This window comes from Dinoponera quadriceps, unplaced genomic scaffold (genome assembly GCF_001313825.1).
Source record: "Dinoponera quadriceps isolate SergipeBrazil2010 unplaced genomic scaffold, ASM131382v1 scaffold586, whole genome shotgun sequence".
In the NCBI taxonomy this organism is placed as follows: Eukaryota; Metazoa; Arthropoda; class Insecta; order Hymenoptera; family Formicidae; genus Dinoponera; species Dinoponera quadriceps.
The window spans coordinates 2,820,462-2,842,748 of record NW_014554764.1 but is presented as its reverse complement, the minus strand read 5'-3'; the positions used below and the strand labels follow the sequence as shown (position 1 = coordinate 2,842,748).

The 22,287-nt window shown below is 44.5% G+C and overlaps 1 protein-coding gene across 3 annotated transcripts in view; it reads right to left on the bottom strand.

The window, feature by feature from the left end:
• Positions 1-20,284, bottom strand: part of LOC106741677 (obscurin-like) — a 142,289-nt gene extending 122,005 nt beyond the window's left edge. For all 3 annotated transcript variants that reach the window (XM_014613916.1, XM_014613918.1, XM_014613917.1), the window contains exon 1: positions 19,008-20,284. The gene's annotated coding sequence lies outside the window, so the exon portion shown is untranslated. The remainder of the gene's footprint in view (positions 1-19,007) is intronic.
• Positions 20,285-22,287: the final 2,003 nt, after the last annotated feature.

Genomic DNA, 22,287 nt, shown 5'->3' with positions numbered 1-22,287 from the left:
GGGGGGGGTCGAAGTAAAATTTAATATTTTTTCGCTTAACGCGAAAACTCTCTTTCTCTCCGTTTTGTGACAACGTCGCTCCAGTCTCCTCTAATTGATCCGTGCGATACTTTCCACTCCTCCCTCTCTCCTTCTCTCTTTTTCCTCTCTCAGCTTGGTCTCGTCTTCCAGTGAAATCACTGCAGATTTTGTTGTCGCTCCTCGGGCGTTCTACACGTCATTATCTACCATAGACGACGATAATGACGCTATACGACAACAACGACGACGACGTTGGAGCCGACCCGCCCTCTTAAAAGCGCGATGGTAAATTCAGTCGGTCCACTGATAATCGATATTACCCATCGCGAGACGATGCCGTAAAAGAGCTTTGGCTTGTAAAATTCCCGTGTACTTAATTCGGCATCGGATTAAGTTCTCGAGAAGCGGGCGAGCACCCTCGATCCCGTCGCATCGGCCCTCCTGGCTCGTGAAAATTTCAGTTCGTTAGTTTCACGTCAATCAAACGGCCCGTTTAATTCACCGTCTTTTTCCACGGGCGGTAAATTCGTCGTTACCGCACGCGACAGAAATCTCTCTCTCCGCGGATCTCACATGTATAATATACGCGCGGGACACCACAATTCCGCGGAAACGCGACGTCGCTGTAATTTTCTTCTTTCTTTTCCTCCCCCTTTTTTTTGTTTTTAAATCGATCGCAGTTATAGCACGCGGAGTCCGCGCGGACGCCCGTCGTTCTTTCGAGTCTAACGACGCTCCGCTAATGGTCGTCTATTTCCATGAGAATGAAAAGCCACGACGACTGAAGTGAAATCTCAATAAAATATCGCTCACCGCGCTACTGGCAGTGGGACGCGGACGACAATAGCGAAACGAGCCACTTCGCCGTCGCCGTTTGAGCGATTGAAGATAGACGATCCGGACACTTCGATCGACGACGATTCTTAAGCCCGCCATTCACATTTCACGCCATGTCGCGTACCGCCGTATTTTTATATCACGTCCCGTCGACAATTGCGTACACTATCAATTTCGCGACGTTTCATTGCCGGCAAAATTCGTTAATATCCGCGACGTCCGACTCGAAATTTTTACACCACTTTAATGCTCTTAAGGATAATTTACGCTTACTTAGAATGGCCTATAGACTAATAAAAACCCGCTTTGACAGACCCACTATTATACTTGTTAACTTTTCTCTTGAACTCTTAAAATTTAATTTTAAGGCTCCTGTTTTCTTGTCAGAACCTTCTTGATGAATAATGTCAGAAGAAGGAGAAAATATATATGAAATATTAAATAAAATATCTCCTTATTTGATTTTGGCAAAGAAAGAATTTACAAGCATTTTAGAAGTTCGAAGGCATCGATTGTTTAGTGCTATTAGATATTAATATTGAGGTATTAATAATAAGATATTAATAATGGGAAAGCCCCTTTAGAGACGTCATCATGGTCAAAGTAGAAGTAAATTATATCATTAGAATTAAGCCTGTTTTTTGCTTTCCTACTGTATTGTAGAATTAAAAGTTTAATATAGGATCAAAATTTCGGGGTGTCACACGAAGCGATCCGTTTTATCGCCCGAAAAATCCACAAAGACACTTCGGCACGCATTACCGGCGATTCTCATGCTAATCGTACGACCGTGCCATTTACGAAATTGTGTATTACTCGTGAAACGATTTAGAAAGAGAGACAGATAGCGGTGATAAATTCGAATGTTACACATCGCAGTTAGCGCGAAGCGATTAGGTCGATTAAATGTGGCGACGTTCGTGAGCAATCGTTCAATATATCGACGTGATCGCAACCACGATGGAGTCGCGTAAAATACATATATATGTTCACAAACGTGACGTTATACATTCATATATTCATGCAGTTCGCGCAAGTTGATGCGGACGTTCGTTCCCGCTCGTTCGCTTGCTCACTAGCGAGCTTGCCAGTTGCGTGTATGTGTATACATGTGGATGAATAGACGGCACGCAGTTGGGTGGACTAATAAAGCGGCGAGTTAGACGACGGAGAAAACGTCGACAGAGGGATACAGCGATGCGGGATATACGAGGACTTCCCCCGCGGGTTTCAACGTCGGGGATAATGATTATGGCAGACGGTGCGAGAAAGGGAAAATGCTTCCCCCGATATCGTTCGGTAAACGAAGGCGAGGGAAGACGATGATAGCGGACAATTATGAATAGAAAGAGAATGCTTCCTTTGTCGCACGCACTACATACAAATTTAAACGGTCGCTCGAAAACATGGTCCGCCAGTCCTAGTAATTTATTATACAGTTGTTTCCGTTTTTCCGAAACTATCTATTGATGCCAAAGATTGCGAAAAATGTACGCGTGAAAAGATGAATGAAGTTTTATTTCATGAGCCCTTTGAGCACGGGGCAAGAAAGTTCGCAATTTTGAAGGTGCTAATCGACCGGGCAATGATGAGAATTTGCGGAACTCCCGCTGAACGCGAATAAACACGCGAGCGGCCGAATAGAACGGAAAGAACGGATGAGAGGGAGAATACGTTTATAATAGCCGCGGCTTCAAAGAGTGTTCGAGCGCGTGGGAGAACTCGATGGTATCGTGTCCCTGCGGCATATATGTGCAGGAAGTCAATCGGAAATTAATGCGTCCCGACGAACGGATTCGACTGCGTATCGCGTCGTCGATCTACTCCACGCAGCCGGACGTCGTTCGAAAGTAACTTCTCGTCGAGGGTGAAGTTTTATCGTCCGGGGAAAATCGCGAGGCTTTGCGGAAACATTTTATAATCGACGTGAGCGTGAGCGAATGCTCTTACATGATAGATACGTGCGCAAACTGCCCTAGAACCCGCGACCTTAATTTTATCGAGAGGTTAATTTTTCCTCAGTGGAAAACGTCAAGGTATTAATAGCTTCACGAGATAGAAGCGATCGAGAAAGTGAGGCGAACTAAACGTCGGGCGATCAAATGGATCACAAAATTATCTTTCTCGATCAATTTTAAGTAGACTTTAACAGGATTTTATAACTTGGGGCTCAACTGCGAAGATATGTTGTATGAAAAGTTGCTAAGTCGCCATAAATAATCACTTCCCTTAATATTTTCGCCAAGGAAAAATGCTCTCAAAACTGATGAGAAAGCCTCTCAGTAAAATTAAGGTCATAAAGTCAAGAACAGAGATTGAAACTGGTTTCAAGAATATCGTTATAGTGTCAGTATTGTTCAGTATTACACAGTAACATAAAAAACTGATTTAAAAAATTACATATTTATTATATAATTTTTATCATTGATTTATATATAATAAAAATTATATAATAAAAAACGTTATATAATAAAATTTTATTTATAATTATATTTGATGTAATTATTTTTTTTAAATATCACAATTTTTAATATCTATTTATATACGATTAAATATTTTTTCCAAGGTAAATTTGAGAACATTTCAACCGTATAAGATCTTGTCACATATTAAATATCCAATACCGATGTATACACCGTTTTTACAATATATAAGGGTAGTATAAAATAACGGTACATACAATACCTGTTACAAAATAATTTCGATGCTTAGTTCTCGGGGTTTGGAGCACGTTATACAATTATTTCCTAATAACATAATCATTTTTGTATTCAACCAAGTACTTTCTTTCGCAAGATGGATCTAAGAAAATTTTGGCTGTGTAAGATCGCATCGCATATTATCTTCGACGTAATCCCATACGCTTCGCCTACCCTTTCCGAAATGGATTTTATTATAAGACGCGCAACACCTGACGATAAGTGTCAGAAATTACAGTCTAACGCTATTTAACGCATAATCTAGTGATATGATATCCCACGCCGGCGTCGATTATCCTCTAATCGCCTCGCCGAAAGCGTTCCGACCTATGTTTAATCCAATTAGAGGGAGCCGCTTGTTTCCGCGCTCCATGCGGTTTATGACTCGTAATTCACGTCGAAGCTCGCTCGCTTGTGCCAAGATCAGGCAAGTATTTTATCGGTTCGCCACACGGTAAGTCGTAAGTCTATTTACTCGTCACTATTTTCTCGAGTAATATCTGAGTGTTCACGAGTAATCAGGAAAGTCCAAATCCGCGAGTATTACCCGGATATCGAAATACCTGAGACAACACTAGTTATAATGACCCTACTTACAACGACTTTGTGTGTATACGTTGAGTATGTAATTTTCTATTTAGGGAATGATACAGAGTAACATGACGCCGACTGTGCGATCGTGTTTTGCGGCGTGGAAGCACTCTCGGCAGCGAGCACGTACCTGTCCGTTGTAAGAACAATTAGATATTACGACTAATATGTAGATCCCACGAAATCTCGTTTCCGCATTGTTTAACGCCGCGAACCGTATGCAAATTGCTCGCGTGCCCGTATTTCGCGCAAAGAACCGCGTTCACCGCGTGCGGCATCGCGCCTTGCCGCGCGGGTTTCAGGTTTTAGCATCCGAACCGCATAATGTGCTTATTACACGCGTGCATGAGATTCACCCGCTCTTCTGCGCTCGCATAATTTCCGGAAACCGCATACCTCGCGAATCACGCCAAATATCGTATCTTGCAACACGTTCGAGAAAAAATCCCGAAAAGGGATATCGGTGACGACGGGAGAAGAATCTGCTGTGGTGTCTTGCGCTACGCATCGTTCAGCCCGTCATCTTTGACTCGCGAATTAGCTCGCTGCTCGGCGTATTCGCCTTTAACGCCGAAAGAGCAGACGTGTTCAATCAATGAAGTCGTACGAATCCCTCGTATCGCTTTGCTCAGCGATTTGGCCACGCCGAATAGCTACGTCGGCACCTGGATCGAGGGTCGAATGCACACCGGTGCACACAACGAGCCGATGCAACGTTGCGTCCCATTGAATGAGTTCACAGCTGACTCCCTTTATCGCTGAATTGACACTATCGGATATTCGTTCGCCGCTTTTCGATTCGCGCCCGCTCGCCGCGGATATAGCCGCGCGACAATAAGAACACGTGCACTACCACCACCGCTACACCCCCGCGCGCTTTCTTTCTTTACCTCATTCTTACATTTCGCTAAACGCTACCTGATGTAAACGCGCGCAAGATAGCGAGGCCGTCTTTCTCGCGAAGAATCGAAATTTACGAGCGGAGTTCTGCGTTACATTTTCACGCACCTGACGCATCTAATGCTCCTCGCAGCGCGTTTTACGAGCTCCTTCCATTGTCGCACGGTATTCGACGGCGTATGAATAAATATATAGGGCGAACCGAACATGGCCGGGAAGAGACGAAAATTTGACGACAGGCCGTAAAGCGCGCGTTTCCACATTGCAATTTTGGCATTATGTGTTGCACATTTAATTCTCCAGTACAAAAGCTGAAGTAGCAAAATAGCTTCGATTTCAATTCTACAAATATCGTTTCAATAAATAGCTTTTGTTGAAAATACTACAAGATGTACAATTCTGGAGTTTAGTCAAATATTTTAGATACGTATGGTAATTTCCACATATTATTATCTTTAATATAAATAATTTAGCGCAGTGTTGAACGGAAATTATGCTTGCTTGATAACCATTTCACTATTCCGCGCGTTGTAAGGTTCTGAAACCAAAACGGTGAAAAAATTATTAAGTTATAAATTTGTAGCTGTTGTCTCTGCCAGAATAAAAATTAATTTTTTAGAAAATAACACAACTTGAAAGAAAAAATCGACTTTTGACCAGTTTTTGTTTATAAGTTTAATAATTTTTCGCTGTTTTTGTTTTAGCAAACTAAATACAATGTCCGGGAAATGGTGTCCAATCAATCTTTCACGTTCAGCCCCAACAAAATTGCTTATAATTTTATTAATATTGAAGATAATAATATGTAGAAATTATTGTACGTAGCATTAAAGCAAAAATAAACATTTGTATGTGAAATCTCAGAATTGTATGTTTCCTAAAATTCATCCATCAAACAGAACGTTCCAGATGAATATTCCCTTAAGGCCGTCGAAGCAGCATCAAAATCTGGACTCTGATTCGTTGGACTCGGGGAAGTCGCGTTTGTCCTCGTCGGGCGGAAGAACGACGCGCCGGCACGTAGAGAGCGAAAAATCGTATGGTCGGGAAAGAGTGCCTCACCGAATTTTCCGCGCGCTGAGAGGAGAAATAGAGCGATCCGGGCGTCGCTGCGTTTGCCAGCTAGTTACAGCGGAAGGCCGCGAAATCAAAACTATCGAGGAAACTCTCTCCTTCCCCTCTCTCTCTTTCTCTTTCTCTCCTCTGCTATGCTCCTGGCGCGTGAGTAGAGTTTGCTCGCAAAAGTTACCCATTTGCGCGGCCCTGTGTGGCGCGGACGTCCAATTTTCAAGTAGACTCTATCGAAAACGTTCGATTGGTTACATACGTGACACGGATATCCGCCTCAGAACTTCTGTTCGGTCGGACAGCGCGCGTGACACCTCCTTACTGGTCGAGTCGCTCTGCGAACTATTCGCACAATTATACCGGCGACCGCACGGCTGCGCCGCTTTGGACTCACGAAAGTCGAAAACTACTTCGTCACACAATGGACACACATACATGCGCGCATTTTTATCTTAACGCGGTCTTTAATTTTTTAGACGCAACATCATTTATGGATCGCACGAACGAACGAACGAACGAAATCTTGAAGCGCATTTCGTTGGATAAAATTTTAATGTAAGATTCGAGCGGAGCGTAATATTTCAAAAGGTGCAAGGTTGTAATTTTTAAATTTGAGCAGAGAACGATATTTCATCGTGAGCGGAGCGGAGCGTCGCCGCGACGCGACGTAGAGAACCGTACCGTGAGGATTACTCTCATCGTGCCACGTGCGTGAAATAATAGTCGAAGTTAATCGCGAAGGTCGCGTTACTTTTGTAACCAGGATGACATCCTAATTGCCGTTATCTAGTTCACTTCCGAGACGACGTGGAGCACGCCGAACCATTCGTATTCCGCGGCACGAAGATCTACGGGAATACCTAAGCGAACCGCACGCAACAACAAGTGTGTTAGCGAATAACTTCGCGACAAACTTGCAAGCACGCATGACAGTGTGAATTCCAATAAGATGCATTGTTAGTTGCGACGGAACGGAGAATCGGAGCTATCCGTCGCTCGTGAAGGAAACAGAGAGAGAGAGAGAGGCTACGATAAATACGGAAGATGGAACTTTAGCGTCGATAAGACAACTCTCTAACTGCCGTTGTTTCCCTCCAGCGTGCAAATATCGTTCGTATTATTAATTTAACCTAGAATCCTACATATAAATAATTATTGAAAACATCGGTTTAATTAGCTATTAAGTTGTATAATATTTTTGTTATATAATTTTAGTATATCTCGACTGAGTTAAATCTTTTTTTTTTATGTGAGTCGGGTTGAAACATCAAAAACAAGCTACACATGATAGAAAGAGTATATTTTCATTTGGACTAATTGTCGAAGTTAATCTCTTGCGAGCTAATTTTTCATCTTTACTCATCTTCCTTCTCTCATTTCCCTTGCTTCAATCACTATGCACAAAAAATGCACCTTCGACCTGTTGAGTCCAATAACGCTTCTCTGTTTATATCTTGGGCTTTATCTTAATCGAAACAATATATATCTGACACTGATGATAATAATAATAAGTAATCACCGAAATATCACTACAATTTCGAATTATTCCAGAACATTTTGGAGAAACAAATCCCCGAGATAGGTTTTCGCGACGGAAGTTTCAAGAGAGACGCTCACGAGATCACCGAGGAAAATCAAAGAAAAGGTAAAGAGTTTTCGCGCGTTGTAGAGTCGAGCGACAACGAGAGCGAAAAAAAGGGCGCGAACTTGCTTCACAGCGCTTGTACCGTGCAGGTGGCCTGTACAGGTTGGCCATATTAAACGCCAGCCGTTACCAGCAAATATAGGTCGATCTGATTATCGTTATCGTTAACGCGACACGCTCAAGCGGCTAATACGATTGCGGCCGACATACGGGATTTCGTCGCGTCGATGCGCGTTACTCATTTGCGTGGGAGGGCAAGAAAAGGGTCGAGATTAAACAATTTTGACCCATGTCGCTGTTGCCCTCCCGGATAATGTTCTAATTGCCGTTATCTACTTTACTTGTGAGACGACACGCTACTGTGCAATTTGTATTCCAGTCTGCGAAGAGAGCCGCACGCCTCGCAAAAGAGATCAGGAGGGTGCATCGTGAGAGAGAGAGAGAGAGACGGCCGGTAAGGATGGGTAAGAGAGGAGGGGGAGATAGGGAATGCGATAAAGCTTGGACGACAAGGTCGGGTTCGAAGGTGGAGTTGTGTTCGGAGCATGAGGGGATAAGACGCCGTAAAGAGGCGACACGGAATGTGGCGCGCACCATACTCGGCCTTGTTCAATGGCGAAATTATGCGAGCACGGCTCGAAACGAGATTCGTCACGAAAGTTTCCTCAGACTCCCGCTGCGCCGATGGCCGTACGGTTAGCAATTCAGTGGATGTTCCTGGCGGAAACTTAAGACGAGGATGTATCCGTGGCCGCTCCAACTTCCGCGATTAGCATATCTAACGATAATGACTTCTCGATTGACCTGTTTATCATTCATTATGGGTAACAAGATAATTCGAACATCGAAACTTTTCCTCGCCGACGTGGAATTGTCCGAATCAAAATTTTGATGTTATTTCGGCGGTCTTAAAAAAAGTTATAATTTTAAGTTGTAATTTTTAATTGTAAGATATTTTGCGCTTACTTAAATAGTCTATAGACTTACAACTTCTCTCTTGAATTTTTAATTCTCATCTTATTTTGCTATCTTTGCTCCTCTGTGTGTTGTAGAATTCGAAGTTTAAAATGAAACCAAAATTTGAATTCGGTTTCCGTCGAATCGGATCATGTATCTGCCGACGTTGCTCGATGCTTGCTTCGCGCTAAGTAATACATCGACGAGAGGATTCTCTAAATCGAAAAGTTCCTCCGCGTCGTTACCGGCCGATAGACAGCCCGACTCGAAGTTCTTTATCACTCGTGACACGCATGCGAATGTATGACCGCGATATTTGGAGATATCCCGGTAAGAAGATACTCCGGCTGATCCTTTTCCTCTCAGTTATGGTTGATGGTAGCGACCAGCTCAAGCCCAAGCCATTCGTCGCGTAAACGGATAGCCTTATGCAGAAAGAAAGCGCAGAAAACGACAAATTGGAGATTCGTGCCGTGTTCGTCGTTTTTCAGATTTTTATGAATCGAGGCATTACATCTTTTCTTTTGCGATCAATACAGTTATTATTAATATTATATTATACTTGAAAACGCACGGAGAAAGAAAGGTTAGTTGAAACATAAACTATTTAGATACCTCCAACGTTTTCCTAAAGATTTTTTTGGTTTCTAATTTATATTATATTTGTGAACAAAATATATGAAACATTTTAAATGTTTACAAGAGCATACACACACATACGCTATGCGCGCATTAAATATAATAACATTAAAAATATAACCCCCATTTATTAACCTCCTGATCTGATAGTCGGTCAAACTGTCACTCGACTCTGATGACAGCTGCACGAAACAGGCCGCAGCGCACAGCCAATGAGCGAAAAGGAGATTTTATCCTATGTTTGCGGTAAGAAAGGGATTCCCATTGGTATTTTCATAGGATAACTTATTTTAGGACAACTTTCGTTATTTTAATAGGAATCTATAGGTTTCTATTCCTGAAGTGGTTGCACTAGTTCGAGAAGATTGCATTTTGATATTCATTGCCAGTACTGAAAATCGATATTTCATGTTACGTATACTATAGATTTTCAGTACCGGAAGTGAATATCGGAATGCAGCCTGCTTGATCTACCCAGATAGCAAAATGTATTCAATCTGACCTCATTTTGTATTCGTAATAGTTGAAACATGAGGACAAGAATAGATGCGGGCTCACGTGTTATTCAAATGTCGTTCATGTCATGATATCACACAAATATCTTATTTAATAGCATTAATTATGATCAAGTCATGAACGTGCACGCATCGCACATCTTGTGTTCATGTGATGTTAATCACGTAATGATCTTTAAGAAGATATTAAGTTGAAGTTACAGTATGACATCATATTATGATGAATGTGATTATGAAACATTTCTATTTGGATAGGGCAGTTTAGGAATAGAAAATAAATCTTATACTGTACATAGGAAAATCTAGGAAAATTTCTATGGAGGTTGGCTGTGCATTGCGGTTTATTTCCCAAAACTTGATATCCTATGTAAATTGTAAGATTTATACAAAAAATATTTTTAAGCACCAAGATCTGCTTTGACCGAATAAAATCTTCTTCATTTATTAATCTGTGTTGTTTATACATCAGTCGATTTTCACTTAATATTATCTATTTTATTATAGTTTTACACTTGCATTACATCACATATCGTTCTCATAATAGCTTCGTATATATTTAGCTTTATATGCTGATTTTAATACTTTGCCGACAAATTAAAATTTTTTTCAAGTCAGAATCATATTCAGCAACTTAAAGACTACAAATAACCATACCGTTTTTACTCGCTACTCCGGTTAATCAAAATGGACCCATCTTATCCATCGTCCTTCTCTATGCGAGTTGTCACGTCTATTCGACCAATCTTTTTTCTTTGTGTAGTATGAACGATTCGATCTTTTCCCTGTCGTGTTGGATGACTGCGCTTGAATAAGTGAAGCGGATAAGTTAGCGAACTCGCGCTCATGCGGCGGAAATAATGGAAAAAGCTCGGCTCACTTAATGGCTAATTTGTTTCTATTAAGCAGTCGGGCCTACGTTAAAAGCTGGAATCGCGCGCGGAATCACTTCTTCACCACCCCCGCGTGGTGAAGCACGATAACGCGAAGAATTACCGAAGGGCCGGGGCGCGCACGTAAATAAGCAAGTCGAGGCTACGCAAAAGCGTTCGCCGCTTCGTATTTCACGCTCGCGTAATTCCGCGCGTTAATTTTCGTGCGGAACCGCGGTACAACGTCTTACGTTAAACGTTACCAGCCTTATTTCAGGCTGCAGGGAAAAATGAGGAAACGAGCAAGACGGAGAAATAGAGAGACTAAATTTACGCGTGCATTGTGCCGTGGTTACGCAAGCCTTCACGAGCTCGGCACGTATTTCTGACCACGGTAAGAGTTACGAGTTCGACGTGAGGAGAGCCGCGCAAGGAGAAAATCTGTGCGACGGTAATAGAGACGACCAAAGGGACGCGCGAGGTCCGTATTGTTAGATGGAAAATTATATGAATTTGTCGGACTCGTGATCGAATTCCTCTTCTTCTTGCGATACACTCTATTTGCACGTATTCTTACCGATGACAGTGGGCCACGGACCAATGTGTGTAACTAATATATTGCTCTATCTTTATTAGAAATCACCTACTACGCATGATCGTCAATTCATAGGTTCGGTTCGTCATCATTTTGATGTGTTTCAAAGTATGAGAAACTGTTGCAACCGTCGTGTCTGAGTGTACGACATTCGTTAACAAATACGTAAAAAGTTTTCTGACCAGCCCTTCAGTCATACTACTTGAGAAATAGAAGTACGTCTGACTCCATCGTTTAGTCATATCACGACCTCAATTTCTCGTTAAGTATAGTGGCGACTCGTAGCGGAGATTCTGGGACTAAATGACAAAAATAATTCCGTAATTTCTATATTTTGAGGATCACCTCTACGTTATCGACACTTATCCAGTTTATCGAGTTTGGCGTCCCCTTAAATGTTTGATTCCGATGTGGTGGAACACGTTACGCGCGAAAGTAAAATATTTGTATCATACATCAACGCACAAAAAACTAGCTTTTATTACACGGATTATTTCGCGCGAGCGAAATCACCGGCCGGTGAAAAATTTCTCACGACGTGAATCGCCAGTATTTTTCTATTTTATTTTCTACGAATGATTACAAAGGCGCTGTGCGCTTTGCGGATTTTCCTGCGTCCCTTTCCGACGCATCGGACGCGCGCGAGCGTTCACATTGTTCACGCTTTAATTGCGGAAACATTGGCGTCAAGCGGTTACAGTCGGGCGCGAATAGAACTGTTAGATTTTGAGAAACAGGCTGCTGTCAGAAGCGAATAATTAATATATTCACAATGTTGATTTAGGTTTGGCATATACGCGCCACATGTCATTCAATATTCACACGTTGCCGTCGAGTTTGCATCGATAAGTTGTCACTTATGTTCGCATGCGCTGTTACTTCTGGCCGCCGAGGCGAATGCGGTGGCTTGAAATCGCGTGTATAGCGGGTGCACGTTAATCAAATGGAATCGAACGGAACCGATCGAAAGCTTTTGAGCGCTCCCGGTCTTGACGAGCCGAATTTAAGTACGTTTGCGCAATTAAGTGGAAAGAAAAGGAGGGGGAGAGAGAGGAAGAAAACGGTAAAAGGAAGGGAGAAACGAAAAAGGACGACGGAGACGCAAACGAGCGAGTTTTAGAGACAGTATTACAATAATAACTGCAATGAAAAAGCTCGTAGTGGCGAATAAAATCGTAACGAGCTTAACGCGCGACGGCAAGATTTTTCCGGGCGATTTTCAGAATCCTATTCTCATTATCATTTAAACAAGATTACAAAGCTGGAATCACGTTGAAATTCATTTGTCGTTCCCTCGTTTTCCCCCGGCTCTTGTATACGCGGGCCAGCCAACGAGTCGCAATCCCATGCTGTAACACGGAGCAACATGGGGAAGGAAACGGCGGGTACACGCGGGCAGTCACCGCCACACGCTGGAATCCCCGGCTCGGTACCGATGTCCGGGACAAACAGCGTGGAAAATGAATTTTTCTGTTACCTTACCCTTTTCCGTTTAGAGAACTCATTCCGTCCGCGATTCGTGCGGAATTGCTCGCAAATTAACCTCTTGGAACGCGCGAACACTACAATCGGACGTAAGCGAGGAGAGAGAGAGAGAGAATGGTACAGGCGCAGTGTCGCGGACACGCGGATGAACGGAGGTGGCGAATTTTCAAGCGCCCGCACGAATGAAATGCAAACAGCCGTAATGACACTGGCGAGGTTTCACGCGTGTCGCGGCTTGCGTTCCGCATTCGAAAATTTACGCGGATCTCAGCGATTTATACGTCGCGCGGATTCGGCTCGAGGTCCGCTGCGCGCATTTGAAAAATTGTCCAGGAAAAATACTCGTGTATACGTCGACGTCGTGTACATGCTGCAACACTCTCCCAGATAGAGAGTTACATGATTTTCAGCCTTATCGCATAAAGTTGAAAATCGCTGAAGTAACTTTAATTACAATAAAAAGTTATAACGGTCTAATTATAATAGTTTTGACTTTATATATGTGTGTGTAAAGCTTAAGTCATGTAATTTTCGATCCAGGGAATGGCACGGCATACATGACGCTGACTGTACATGATTTACTCCTTTTTCATTTTTCTGTGTTCTTCTTTTGCGTTGAATTATATTCTTTTTGCGTTTCCGTCGAGGCGAGACGTAAAATTTTTCGCGATGATTGATTAAAACTTGATGCAGCGCGCACCTGCGATGTTCGCGCATTCTACGCAATACCGCTCTCTCTCTCTTTATCCGTCCTTCTCTCGTCCCTTTCTTTCCTTTCTCTTTCCGACACCGCCGGATAGTTTAGGAAATATTCATTGGGAAATAATACCGATTTAGGTACGAATGAACGAATGCGGGGATACAATCCGATTATTCGCTGATTGAACTTTCATAGAGACGTGCGCGCACACACGAGGTCGTGTATTGTATCAAGAGAAAACTGGTCGATGTTCGTGGATCGCGCGCCGCGAGAAAGTAATTTCGAGAAGCCATTCGGTGTTACACGGGGTCCGTTGAAACCGTGCGAGTTCCGGCGGAGCCAATTTTTCGCGCGCAGGCAATGCAAAAATTTGTCGCCGGAGCACGATCGATGGCAATATCACAAAACGGTTACTTTCGAGCGTAAAATTTAACAATAGCACGTGCCGGCTGTTCGTTTTAAAAGGAACGCCAATAACAAGATGGACTATGTTTAAAATCGAGGTATGTTCCGCGAAAAAAAAAAGAGAATGAAAATAAAAATAAAACGCGGGGGAAAGCACTGCAAACGCTCGGAATAAATATTTAGGTTTCGGCGGGGAAACGCGAAAGTGCGTCAGAATGCGCCGCAGAAACGTTCAGTCCCGCCCGCAATCGGCTGACGTTTCCGCGATCGACCGATGAATAATCGAGGGTGTTAATATTTCCTTCGTGCGTCCTAATATTTCCTATTCCATTCCGACGGAATATTAAGCATCCGCGATAGTGGTTTCTTCTGTTTTCTTTCTTCACGATCGAGGCGTCGCAACGTGCGCATCGCAACGTGACATATTCCCGTCGTCGGCGTCGTTGATTCGGGCGCGCAAAAATGAAGAATTTTAATTTGCCTTCCAATTGAAATGGCGACAGCGATATCCATGTACAATGACAGTGATCATTTCCCGAATAACCGTACACCGATGGCTTAACGTTTCGCGCGGAGGTTCAATTGTACGTAATTGCATCTATATTTGATTACTACCGTATTTCACGCTGTCTGCTACGTGATACATGATTAATCCAGCTATGTATGAAATACGCGCTATGTGTTCATGATGTTCGTGAGAGGCGGGGACGTCTGTCAAGTATTATATTATATAGTCTGAATGCGCGCGCGGTAGTTTGCGGCGTATCTTTGATATTATTAAATTAATGCGCGATCACACGCACGCACAGCGCACAATGAGTGCACGACAATTCCGTCCGATCGCTCTTTCTCTCGACAAATGCGGCGGCGCCAACACTGACGAGACCGAAGTGGAAAGCGTCGTTAAAAGCGCGACAGTGAGCGTGAATGTAGATCGACGATAAATCAGGGCGATTCATCTCGCCGGAGTCGAGCGATCCACGTATAATTTCCCGCGCCGACCTCGAGGAGCGTGTATACGCTGTAAAAAGGGGAGCTATCGGCGGACAAAAAGGAAACAGCCCGAATCGAGTTAAACGAACTCAATTTCAAAGTTATGGCGAATAATCCTGCCCGAATTCCCACGGCGGGATTTTTGTGTGTCCTTTTAATCCCCGATCCATGTGAAGCAAACTCTGAAATTCAGTTCGGAAAGGCGATCGTAATCAAATTTATCCGCACACATTATCGAGCGCATATTTGTCGTTTGGTTTACTTAACCTTCCACCAGAGACAAAATAATGCAGTTAGATCAATTTTCTGGTAGCAGACTCGCCGCATAGAAATTTTACCAGATTTTTCCATGTATAGATTTCGAGCTTCCATGATTTGTTCTTTACCGGATTCGGTTCTTTTCGCCAGATTTCTTTCATTATTTTGTTTTCTGCGTGAACTCGCACAAACGAGACATCGGGATAGAAGTGGACCGTTGGAGACATCCAGGACGCACAATCGGAACTCCCGTCGCTCTCGAGCGTGACGCCCTCGCGGAAAATCGATAATTAGCTGCGGACGATCGACAATCGACGCGGTGGAATACGCGCGCACTTAAATACCGTGGCGCGCGACTATGTATTGTGCAGTACAGCGGGAAAACGATTTGAGGTGCGGGCATCGATCGACCGCGATACATATACGCGACGCCATGTCGCCCTTGTTCGGTGGCCCTTCGATCCCGCGGGTCGAAAAGCTCATAAGCTTACCGACTATATCCACGGTGGAACTCTCGGGGGTTACACACGGCTGGCGTGTGGGTTACGGCGAGCGGATAAGCAGCCTGCCCACGAGATACTGAATGCCTCCTCGTTCCCGTCGAATCGTCTAATCGCACGTACCTATCTCACGCGGATTAAACGGCAAAGCGATCGAACTCGGGAGGAGGGAGGTTTACACGATGTTGATGTGTCCGCTACGGGACGGCCCGGCTGCGAAGTGCCTCGCTCGGAGGAAAACGCACGAAGAGCACCGCGGCGATAATTAAGGTAGTCGGCCCGTGGCAATTCTGTTAGGAGGGATTGGTACAACACGAAGAAGTCCAAGGTATTGAAATCCGTACTTCGGAACTGTACCTCGTCTCATCTCCAGTATTGGCGGAATGTATACGATTCCTACATGTATGCGTGTAAAAATGTTGAAACTCGCGTAATAGTAAAAACTTCAATCTAGATTTAGTACCGACAGACACACATGCTACAAAAGAAATGATTGTTATGTCGGCTTTCTTTCAGAATTTTCGATATTTTTCACGTTTTTCGCACACCTTCTGCTCAAAAAGTATCCGGAATCGTTCAATAAAACGCACAAATTGATATTTAATCGAATACATTTATTTTGTCCCTTTCGAAATAGTTCGCCCCATTCTTTGCAACGCAAATATGCCAATGCTTTATAGCTCGTCCGAAGTGTCAGCTCTACCCGCAAATTATTATTCTCGGTGAGTAACGACATACCGGTGTAGAATTCACTTTAAATAAACAGTGACGCATGGATTGCCGGAATGTCGATCATCGCAGAAAGGAGAAGACTTCTTTCGACGTTATAAAATTTTCGCGATTAATTCAAGCGGAATCGCCGTATTACGTGGACAATCCGGCACGGATATTGCGGCATGTTCGAGGCGCACGGAAGTGTCGAAAATATTAGACACTTGGGAGTGAAACAACGTGGAACGACAAGGTCTAGCCGCGGTCAATCACTCACGAAAGCTTCAGCCTGGTTTTAGACATTGATGAATCCTCGTTCGCTAAAAGGCGCACGTACACACGATCGGACGCATGCGGAAAGCGCTGCGGAAATGACTGCGTGTCGCGTACATATAGATGTACACACGCGGCCCGGAAAGCACAAGAGGGCATAGGACGGCATGATTAATCATCCAATCTTTTGACAAAGAGCGGAAAGCTCAGCGGATTTTTACAGCGGCGGTGGCTGCCGTTCCGCGCCGTGAAAAACTGCTGGAAATCGGCTGATAGAACGGTCGCTCACGACGGTCTCAATTTTGTTTATGATTCGAAATTACTCGGCCTGCTATATCGCAGAGAAATTGTGTCGTTCCCGGTGAGCGAGAGGTATCCTCGCGTTGTCGCGCGTTTTGGCGAACACGTTGAAAGCGCTGATGAACTGAGGAGCGAATTTTGCCGAATGCGTTTCAGAGAAATTAAACGATCGACCGAGCGAGATAAAAGATTGGTAGATGCAATTTCATCCAATTATACTATGATTTGATAAATAAGCTCATGAATGAATCGACGAAATTAAGACAATATTGAGTACAAATCGTGGATATTTTTCCATATATAAATAAAAGTTTGACTTTTTAATATAAATCTTACTACTTACAATGATTATATGAATTTCCGTCAATGTATTAGATACCTGCTATAAAAACAGATAAATGTTGTAGAATCAATGGTTCAACGTATTGCCGAAATTTCGAATCGGGTGGATCGCGTTTATTCGGCCGAATTCGCGCTAATATGTGACACCGGACGTCGAGGTAAAGGGGGAGGCGTTTAACAGACGGAAATCGGCAATCGGGGACAAAGTCGGCGATCGAGTTCAAGTTCCTTCTATCAGTCTTGGTCGTCTGACCTCGACGTAGCAGCCGATTCAATAGCGGGTCGTACACAACTGTCCCGCACACGCGCACGAGAATGATCCTCTCTCGTGGCGGTCCAGCATTCGTAAGAAACTTGAGTCGCGTTTGACTTTTAAAACTCGGACGTCTACACTTTCGTTCCTTTCCTTCCTTCCTTCCTTTCTCCCGCCTTCGTCTGTGTCGAGCCGAAATCGAGCAAGTTCCAAGTGTCGCGAAAGAACGAATCCGATCGGCTGCGCTCCCGACGTTTCCGTTGGCAGTCTAGCTGCTTAAAAGCTCGTTCAAGTTTCCGTCCTCGATATCCCGCGCATCCGTTCGCGTTTACCTGGCTGGCTGGAGTGGCGCGATTCGTACAATTGATGGCTCGTAATCGCTCGTCCGTGTCACCGAAGATTCCTCGCCGCTCGGAAACGCCACTTTTCCGTTATCCCATCGCGTAACCCCGACCTCTTTCGAAAGTAATGGATTTGGATTTATGTATGGATGCGGTCGGAGAGAGAGAGAGCGCGTCGGTGTGTGAGTGTCTGAATATATGTGTGGTTGTGTGTGTGTGTGTGTGTGTGCACCGGCCGAAACTTAAATTTATTCGGACGTATTTTTTTCCCGCGAAATCGCGGGGCTTGTGAATGGATATAGGGTATCGATGCGCCTTGCACGCTTTGACCCAGTTCGTTGTAGCTGCCGCGCCTAAAAAAGCGCGGGAGCGAAGCCCTAAATTCGGGTTTGCTGCCGGCGAGATCCCTTCATCGTTCGCCAAAAGAAACGACGCTTTTTCGCGCGGTTGGAGTTCGAGTCAAGCGGGTGATGATATTTCGCCGCGATTACATCGGCTAAAAAAAATCTTGTTTATTTATAATAACGTGGATACACAGGCGCAGATATTGAAATTGCTTCACGAATGTTCGACGTATTTTTAAGCGGTTCTTTACGGGGGACGCACGAGGCGTGCACTGAGCGCGGAAAAACGCGCGGATTTCCTTCTTGGCTGATTTGCGAAATCGCAGCTTTTTTCTCAGGCGGAATTGCGTCGATCGTACATATTCAGTAGATATATACCGTATTATGTATTATACAGGGTGTCCCAAACTAATCTCGGTTCCCGTGGCGTGCAAGTAGAACGGGTGAAACTCAGCGGAAAAGTCCCATTTTGCAAAATTTCGAGTTATCAGTGATTGAAAACGGTATATTTATTTAAAAAAAAACTCATTGCATTCTGTAAATGCATCGATGTGCAGTGTTTTCGCGTGGCACGTTAACAAGAATGAGAATGTTCGTCATATCCGACGATCATTCACGCGCGATGACGAGGGTGACTTTTTTCCCCGACGCAGCGAGAACGCAGCAAGAATTCGTCTAATTGATTCTCGGTCATCGGGCGCGAAGCCCCGTACGTCCATGGTCGAACGGCTGAAAATCATGCATATGAAATAGACGACCTATTTACCTCTGATAGATGGTCCCGAGGTAGCGAGGGATCGTCGGAAGCCACTCCTCGAATTCACTTTGCTCAATCCGAATTTTTGTACGAAGCACGGAGTCACACAGAGTGTTTTCTCCCCTCTTCTCCTCCTCCTTTTCCCTTCACGCAGCGCTGTTTCACGTCTTCTTACGTGTGAAGAAACTACTCGCGGTAACTCTTTCCGAGACGGAATCACGCGCGTCGATCACTCGTCAGTTACTCTCGTCTCGCTCTTCCCTCCGAATGACGTCTTATTTGTCGGCAGATTTCCCGCCGCCTCCTCGGAATCGCAGCATCGTTGTGACGATTGGCCTGTTATCGGCGATTTAAATTGGGTCGGGGCGGCAACTTGAGGTTTTCCTCTTCGCTGCTTGCGAAGTACACGGCTTCTCACTGCCGCACGATAAAGAAAGAGAGAGAGAGAGAGAGAGATCACAATCGAGTTATCCCGAACGTGGCTACTCCGATGGTGGCGGCCGAAGAATCGTTGTTCGTGCTTACGAACACGCACAGGAATCCGCACCAACGCGAAGTCAATTGTCACGACCGGTGCCACGGTTACGTGTGTGTTCCGTTTATCACGCACAGAACCGAGAAATCGGCATAATCCCTCGACACATGTCGCACGTTTCCGCTCTCACGGCTCTCATTAAACACACCCTTCCGCGAGTTCACCAGAGAATCTCTCTCTCTCTCTCTCTCTCTCTCTCTCTGTCTTTCTCTTTCTTTTTGTCTCTCGGCCCTTTTTTGTCCCCCCTCGTGTTTTTTCTATTCCAAATATCTCATCCACAGTTCGATAGGATCATCCAGTGTGTTGCATTCTCGATCGACAGGCGGAAAGAGTGACAGTCAGGAAAAACAAGGAACAGAAAGAGGGGAACTGTGAGAGAGAGAGAGAGAGAGAGAGAAAGAAGGAGAGAGTTACAGAGAGACAGTGAGAGCGCGGGAGAGATTTTAGAGCGACACACAGACACCGTCGCGTTTCGACGAAAACGCTCGTTGATTTTTTTTTGGATAGAGAGACACGTGTGCACACGTAACAACGCGCGCGCACTGTCTTCTCGCAAAGCCGGAAGCTTTTCGCTAGCTTTCCGGCACGTCAGCCGCGCCGCGTTATCCGCACCATCCGCGAAAGAGGGAGGAAAGTGGCGAAGCGGAGCAAAGAGCGGAGAAGAGAAGAGAGGAGGGAGAAAGAGAGAAGACGATCTCGCTCTCTTGTGCTCAGCGGCGAAGGTACTACGATCTCACTCGTGTGGTGCAACGCTCTTCGCAAGGGGCGCGGCGTAACTGAGCTCGGCAAACCAACCCTCGTCCTCTGTCTCTGTCGGTGCCTCCCTCTCTCCGCGAGTCTCGCTCTATCGCTTCTCTCTCCCTCACCCCCTCCTTCCCCCGCGCAACTACGTTTTCCAACTCTCACGCAGTCTCCGTGCTTTCCTCTGCTCCTCTTCTACCATACGATCCTTCCTCTCTCGCGCACGTTTTAGTCACCCCCTCGCGCGCACCCTCGCGTTCTCCCAAGCCTCCTGCCTCGTCCGTCCGCAGCCGGTCGGCTCTTTTCTTCTTCGTACTACTGCTCGATCTCGCGACACGTACGTTTCCCCCTTCCCTCGCAATGCAGCCCCTTGTAATTCCGATCCTTCTCTTCAACCCTAACTTTTGCCATTGAATAGTACGGAGATACGGAGATACGGAGAAGAGGACAGCGGTATTCTGACATATTTTTCTGTGACTCGTCTCTCTCTCTCTCTCTCTCTCCTCATCACAACTCTCGTTTGTTCTTATATCCCGCAGATTTTTCTTTCTTTCTTATTTAACCTTAGCGACAATAAAAATTAGGATTATTAATCTTCGGTAATTTCGGAGTTTCGAAGCTTCAAAGGAATTTTCGAATTTTGGTAAACTGAAGCCTCGAAGGTATGTCTTCAAAGAACACGAATTTCGCGCTTCGAAGCTTCGAAGATTACAGCCTTGCGTATGAGAATTAGATTAGATGGCGATAAATTAGTTTAAGATTAAATATCGAGTTGGATTAGGTTCTTCACATTTAAAAAATCTTATAATTCCAATGTTTCAAAGCTTCGATATTTTCAAAATTCGAATACTGAACACTGAGACGTTAGATTTTCAAAGGATGCGGAACTCAAATGTCGAAGCTTTCGAAGGAAAACACCAGCGTGTAAAACCTAGTAAAATTCGTCACAAGAGCGCACCAGACCCGTCAGCGACGGTGATAACTCTCGGAATCCCAACGGAGAATCAACCTTGCTTCTTCCGGCGAAGCGCGTAATAAGGGAAGGTCAAGGGACGACGGGGCCTGGCTCTGGGGATGCAACGTCGGGGATTAATCTAACAACCGGTTGACCATTGTTCCGTGTCCGCGAGGCCACGAGTATTCGGGTCAATTGGACCGCGTTTTCGTTCGTGCGACTTCATTCGGTGAGAATGTCGCGTACGATGTATAACGCGTAACGCATAACGCGTCTCTATTTAAATATCGCCTCTGAATATTTAGTCTCAATTGCATGGCATTCGTGTGATTAGAGCATGCCGTATCGCGTTTCAGCCATATCGAGAAAGTAAACAATCAACGATCCTTTTTTTCGTGAAAATGTGAAGAAATAATTAGACGCCAGTTTTCCATCGAGAAACGACAAATTTTGCACAGAATTCGTTCCACCTTTGAGCACATTCACTGTACGACGTGTTGACTCTGATATCCTAAGATAGGTTATCCATAAATCAATTATCTTAGAAGTCTTTTCAAAGTTTAGCATAATATTAATTATGCTAAACTATTTCTCTTATAGCATGCATTTGTGTGCGTTTATTATATATTGTCAGGGACCAACTATTTTAAATATTTTCCGCGATATTTCATGTCGACTTTCAACGTGCAATCACACACGAATCGACATGATTTGCCAGATTCAGTTATCAGCCTTCGGTGTGCATCGGCGCGATCCCGGATCAAGATATACGCATGTGTATCCTGCTCGACTTTCGACGCACCGGCGAGCCAATTAAAAGTTTCGAAATGCCATTGTAGTGGTCGACATACAAAAGTAATTCGGCAAATTTATTTGACGAGGATCCGATTGATGCTCGCTGAAGCGCGAGAATGACCGGATTTGCGTCAGGCGTGTATCAGCGCTAACTTCCAATTGCATTCCTGAAATGATGATCGTGTGTATGAAACGGCGATTGCCGTACGTAACGCGATATGACGGCTATGAGCACACAGGGACAGCCAGAACAAGAGAAACAA